Genomic DNA, 6,886 nt, shown 5'->3' with positions numbered 1-6,886 from the left:
GATCAATTTTAGCGATTCGGTGTAAGCTTGAAAATTAAAAAATGCTAGAAAAATGTCTCCCGCTGAAAATGTGCATTTTGAACTATAAAGTATACATAGGTGGTCCCTCTCAGTCCCCTTTTTTTACCAGTTTCTCCTTTCCCGCGAATCCTAAGAGACAGATGGAGCCTGAAGTGCTGATGGAAAAGTCCTGACCCTCTTAACCTGTGCTGAATTAGGAGGATCTCTGATGGATGCGTGAGTAAATGTACGGATTGAAGAGATAATTTAGTGATATGTGATACCAGAGAGTAACTACTACTACTACTACTAATAATAATAATAATACTAATAATAATAAACGCTTAAAGGGCTTTTGTGACGCAGATGTGTACGAGCTGGTATCTTGTAGAAGGGGCTGGCTGTCTTCACAAATTCGTGATCTCAGTTTTACCTTTTCTATGTATTTTATGTTACGAGTGTTACAAATGAACAACAAGCTGTAACCGTAATGTCCTTTTCGGTTTCTCTGTTATGATGATTGCTGAGAAGGAAGGCGCTATACAGAAACGTTTCAACTTTCCTACGTTATTACGTATTAGGCTATTAAATGTGTGACTCTCGAGTTTTACTATCTTAGTAACGCCGATGAAAATCATGAATACTTCTAAATAAACTCATCTATTTCTTTATTAAGCTACAGTAGTAGTAAAATCTCGGGATACATTACACTTTTTGTTATTTTATTAATTCAGTCGTTTTCACCTTTTGGAGTTATTCAGTAGTTTTAAATATACATGTAAAACAAACACGTAATGTAATCATTAATTCAAAAACTGATTTGCCGGTAATGCAACTTTACTTTATACAGTTTAACCTTGTAGTGAACTTCCTACATTCCTGCAGGCTTTCATCTGGAAATACCCTCTCGATTTACCTGCCGGTGTATTTCCTTGTTTGCTTGTATTATAAGGTTAGTCACATCGAAGGCCCTGATATTTTTACATTTTATATAAACTTGTTTATCTGCTTCATTAAATATTTGCATTTGACATTGAAAACACTGACTAGGCCGACTAAAATACTTTGTACAACTTGTTTGGTGGCCTATTTTCCATCCATGAATGAACCCGTTTATCCAGTTCAAGTTAGCATGAAGGCACGCCGTCGGTCCATTAGCTTTATTATTAAGGTTCATCCAGATATGGGCAGAGGGGCCAGAATCTGCCATAGATGAGGTACCAATCCATGGCAGGACTCACCTGCACATACCATCAGACTGAACAGTTTAGGGTGCCATGTCTGCACTCTTTTAGATGTTGAGGGGAATCCAGAGTACTCAGAGCAGAACCACAGGCAGGAGTCTAGGCAGTGGGAATGGATTTATTCCTACTTTTGTACAATGATCCAAGGAATGATCATTGATATGACATGACTTTGTACTCTCTTAATAAAATAATGTTTATTTAATTGCATTTTATGTTTTTTACTGGGTTGTGTGGTTCCTTGTAGAATTATGTCTTGATAAAGCACCATTTCATTCTGTGAAGGGTTCAAAGCTCTTTTGTGTGCTTTGATAAACTTATGTACGAAAAAACTGAAATCTTTAACATATGGTCAGCTATCTAGCAGGTCCCTAAAAGACTAAGAAAACCTGGACTTAGCCCGAGTTATTGTATGCAGCAATAGTCCTTTTAAAATCATGAGCCATTGGTATTTTACAAATCTGTGACCATCTGTTCATGGTTATTTACTGTATGTGGCCTGTTAAAAATCTAAATAAATAAAAGCTCTTTCTGGAACCTTCATGCAGATGGGACTTTTAGGAACCAAAATGGTTTCCCTATGTCATGGCTCTGAAGATCCACTCTGGCACCTTTATTTTAAAGAGTGTGCTCTTTCAATAAATGGGCCTCTCTGTCATCGAAGAATGATCTTTTCTTCATTTTACATTTTTATAAAGTTCCCATTACAGTGTGGGACATTACCGACAAATCAAGGTGGGTGAGCCACTGTTTTTATACAGTGGTGAAGTCCACAAACCAGCTTTGTCATTTTTTGAAGTAATATTTTTATTTTATTTATATTTAGTCCTGCTTTTTCAAAGAGTAAATACATTTTAACTTGGTCAAAAGTTTTATATTTTGTAAGTTGTCAAAGACTTTTTCCAATTTATTTGTCATGGAGTAAAAAGTGTCTGTGACATAAAATATCAAATCCACCCATTTTCTAACCAACTTATAGTCATAGATATAAAAATTGGGAAAATTCAATAAAAACTAGAGCACAAAATAAGAATTGGAAAATAGAATTCACAGTGTTTGTATATTAATATTGTACAGCATCAAAGAACAGAAACTGTCGTGATTTGATGTACTGTGATAATTAAAGCAAAAGAAGTTTTTAAAGTCCAGAATTCAGACTATGGATGTGTTAGGATCATAATGTATTACATTTCATAGAAGTTTTTACAGAAATACTTTGGAATCTTTTTACTTGATGTAGAGGCTGTTGAGGCAGGCTACCTGTTTATATCACAATTCATTTAACTCTCTAAAGAAACATCTTGTGGTGTTAAAATCACTAGCAGTCCCTAACAGTGAACTGGCGCAGAGGAACAACATGGAGACCTTCTTTAAAAGCATGTACAGTAGGTGTAGGCAACTGACCCTATGTACTTACAAGTAAGAGCAATGAAAGTTAGTACATACTGAGCACCAAGAAACCACACTGCACAGTAAAACAAGATGTAACAAATTATTAAAAAAAAGATGTGTGGAAATTTTAAGTGTGTGAAACACCCAAGAAAATAAGGCACTACACTTGTACATGATCAGAAAGCCAGCAGTCTTAACCTTCATGTTCTCTTTTACCTTAAATTTCCACCATGATGTAAAACACCTATTATGCACATCTTTCCTGGCAATTGGTTCATTTTTTTTACTTGAAATCTAACATTCATAGGGCAGAGTGGTGGCCCTGAAGCTAGGTATCTGTGCCAGTAATTGGAAGGGTGCTGGTTCAAATCTCATAAACTCTCAACCTGCAATTACTTCGTACTGGGTGTGACGTTCACCTGCACCCAGCCCTGGAAATACGTCTTCCAACTTGCAGGAAAACTTGGGGTTGGTGGCAAGATTGGCACTGCAGCCACCATAAAAACCTCACACTGTGATGCAGTGGTATCACCCATCGTCGGCTGCACTCAGGTCCCAGTCAGGATGGTCTGTTGTGTGGTGGGGTGCAGCAACACACTGTATCTGTGTATGCCCCCAACCTGTCCTCCTCCTAACATCCATACACTTCCACCTACAAAATTACACTTTGAATAACCAAGAACAATTACCCTTACCTTCACTTTTGATGTTGAGTTTACTCCTTAGAGCAAAAAGCCGTCAAAGGTATCAATATCAGAACAAAATCTGTGGTCAACTTTAATGAAAACATTTAACACATTAATAAATGTGATGTATTTATTGCTGGTTATTTTAATAAGCTGCTGTAGAGAACTTTCTCAGCCTATTCTGTTTTTATTTGTGTTTTTATGCCTTGGTGACACTGTGGCGCAGTGGGTAGCGCTGCTGCCTCACAGTTAGGAGATCTTTTCCGGTCCTCCCTGCATGGAGTTTGCATGTTCTCCTCGTGTCGGCGTCGGTTTCCTGCTCCGGTTTCCTTCCACAGTCCAAAGACATGCAGGTTAAGTGCATTGGTGATCCAAAATTGTCCCTAATGTGTGTGTGTGCCCTGCGGTAGGCTGGCGCCTGCCTGGGGTTTATTTCCTGCCTTGCGCCCAGTGTTGGCTGGGATTGGCTCCAGCAGACCCCGTGACCCTGTAGTTAGGATATAGCTGGATGGATGTTTATGCCTTCTCTCATTTCCTTTTCACGACTTACATACATTATTTTTGGCCATCCGTATCCCAAAGACGTGCATGTTAGACTTATTAATGCTATATTAAGTGTGTGCGAGTGTGCAAAACTGTACTCTGTAATGGACATTCAATAGTAACTTTCCATGAGCCTGTGATACAATAATGGAGTTCAGAAAATGTAATAATGGAATGAATGAAAATTATATTAACAATCTTTTCAACCTGCTTTCTTCAGCAAACCAAGGCTCTGGTGCTAGAAATAAGTGTGTACAAGGAAAACACCATAAACCAATGTTTTAATAGATTTTCCCTCTGTCAACCACCGCCATCTTCTTCCAATGAGCAGACTGCCCACACCATCCCCACTGCATCAACAACTGCTACCACTTCAACTGTTACTGGCCAGTGATGAGTCCACCTCTGACCCTAACGATGGCCTGTCCATAAATGATGACCAAGTAAGAGACAACTGGGAGGCCACACACAGGAAGAGTCAGTCCTCAAGTTCTTAAGGCCTATGCTGACCAACACTGTGGTGTCACCTTGTTCAGTCTTCCACTAAAGCTCCAGAAAGTGTTGTTGCTGTGTAAAACACCCTGCATTGCTCTAATTCCAAAAAGAATTATGTACGCCTTTTTGCTTAATGATTACAGACCAGTGGCCCTTATGTCCTACTGTGGCAGGCTGCGTCACAGGTTTTATTAATTTAAACTTTTATTAGCTATTTATAGCCATTTATTAATAATGTAAATAGTTATTGCTCTAAATACACTTACCTAAAGTTTGTCAAAGTAGCACTTCAATGAGGGTCAGCACAGTAGCAGTATGAGGATGCGCACCAGAATGTGGACCCTTCAAGGATGCAAGCCACTTGGAGGCCTACAAGTCAGTTGCAAGTCATGTCTTGAGGTTCAAAAGAATGGTTTAAAGACAAAAGCTTTATTTAGTTTCCGCATTTGCAGATACAAGAATAGTATCCTGAGTTAAAGGCAGTGAGTTCAATGAAATTCTTAAGAGTAAACGAGTTTCATTTGGGGCACACGTGCTTGAGCAAGAGGGAGAAGACACTGTATAGAGAGCATTAGCCTGTTAAGAGGGCAATGTTAGATGGAACATCTTGTCTTCTTTAACAATTGGCTTATCCATGTAAACATGGGCTAGAATTGGTGATAGAGAACTAGTTCTGAGTACAAAACGGTAGAGCTACAACAACACGTCGTCTTTTGACCATCTTTGGACCTCCTGGCTGGGTTTTAAAGCTGCTGAGCTGTTGGAGCAGTGAAGAGTCTAGTGGTAGTGTTTGTAAATAGATACTGTGTATACACTGCCAGTCAAGAGTATGGACACATCCAGAAACATTTTCATGTTTCTAAAAGAAATTGATACTTTTTTGTTTTTATCAAGGTGCCATTAAATTCATTTAAACATACAGCCAAGACAGTACTAGCATTTTGAATGGCCGTTACTGCTTGAGATAACTAATTTTTGATTTATTATTAACCTATGACTGCACAGCCCCATTTTAGGCAGTCATTCATTCTGAGTTCTTGTAAACTCTCTTAGTTTATTCTTAATTAGTCATTGTAAATGCCAATTGCTTATTAGAGAAACCTTTGTAATTGCATTAGCATCACTGAAAGGTTTTTCTGTTCACTTAGGTTGTAAGGTGCTGACATTCCTCCATTTCAGTCCAGGAGCACCACAAGAAACTGTCCTGTCCCCTTTTCTCTTCACTTTGTACACCTCAGACTACAAATATAACACCAGGTCATGTCACTTGCAGAAATTCTCAGATGACTCAACACCTATGGGGTGTATTGACAAGAGTGGTGAGACAGAGTATAGGAGTCAAGTGGAGTTTATTTATTGGTGCAAAGAAAATTGTCTACAGCTTAACATCAGCAAACCAAGAAACTGATCATTGACTTTCCCCACACCAAAGGGTCACTAGGTCACTGTTCTGGAGTGCATATGGAAAAAGTGTGGATACACGTCAAGGACAGGCTGGACTTGTCTTGTAGTACAGAGGAACTATATAAGAAAGGGTCGAGCAGATTCTTTTTCTTAGGAGACATTGTGCTCCTCTATTGTGATAGTGACATCCTTCACATCTTCTACTTGCATGGCTCTGTGATGGCCAGTGAGATTTTCCATGCTGTGTTGGGCCAGTATCATCACTTTAAAGGAGCCCACTGAATCAGCAAGCTAATTAAATGGTCAGGCTTAGTGATGGGACACACACTTAACCTGCCTGATGAAGTGGCAAAGGAGAGAAGGAAATCAAATCTATCTATCTATCTATCTATCTATCTATCTATCTATCTATCTATCTATCTATCTATCTATCTATCTATCTATCTATCTATCTACAAAACAATAGTTAATTCATTGATTGATGACCATCAATCAATCCACTGTTCTTCATTACAATTTCATGAGCAGCCCTTTTGATAAAACTGGTACTGTGCTACTTGAAAGTGTATTTCATTTGGTTTGCCATCTCTTCTTCCCAGGAATTGCAGAGAGTTTGGAGTGGCAAAGAAGTGGACTGATGTTCTCTGTTATTAGTCATATCCCAAATGCAGGGATCAGTGTGTTAACTTTTTCTGTTTTAATCTATAAGGAGCTTCACCAAGTTTGTTAATGCCAAAGTAATCAAGGTTGAAGTACAGGTGTCCAAAATTATTTCTTCAGATGTGTTGTCCATCAACAGATGAATCCCAACGTGTCTTATGGGTTTTGTTTGTTTCAGCATTTGGCCCATAAAATGAGTTTAGATTTTAGGTAATGAGGATATTGTCATGATTAAATTTCACACCAAATAGTAATGGCTCTTATTGCTACAATTCCTAAATAGTAACATTTACTGTACATTATGCTTGAAAGCATTATTTTTATTATTTAGAAAAATTTTTTCAGGTACAAAATTTCAAATAAATGCAATTTGTTAATAAGTAGTTGAGTGCTCAATTAACATGAAAGAGAACAGAAAGCAGACCTTAAAAGCTTGGTCCTAAAGAAAAGGTAAAAATAAAC

The sequence above is a fragment of the Polypterus senegalus genome, chromosome 11 (assembly GCF_016835505.1).
Source record: "Polypterus senegalus isolate Bchr_013 chromosome 11, ASM1683550v1, whole genome shotgun sequence".
Classification (NCBI taxonomy): domain Eukaryota; kingdom Metazoa; phylum Chordata; class Cladistia; order Polypteriformes; family Polypteridae; genus Polypterus; species Polypterus senegalus.
This window is presented reverse-complemented; position numbering follows the sequence as displayed.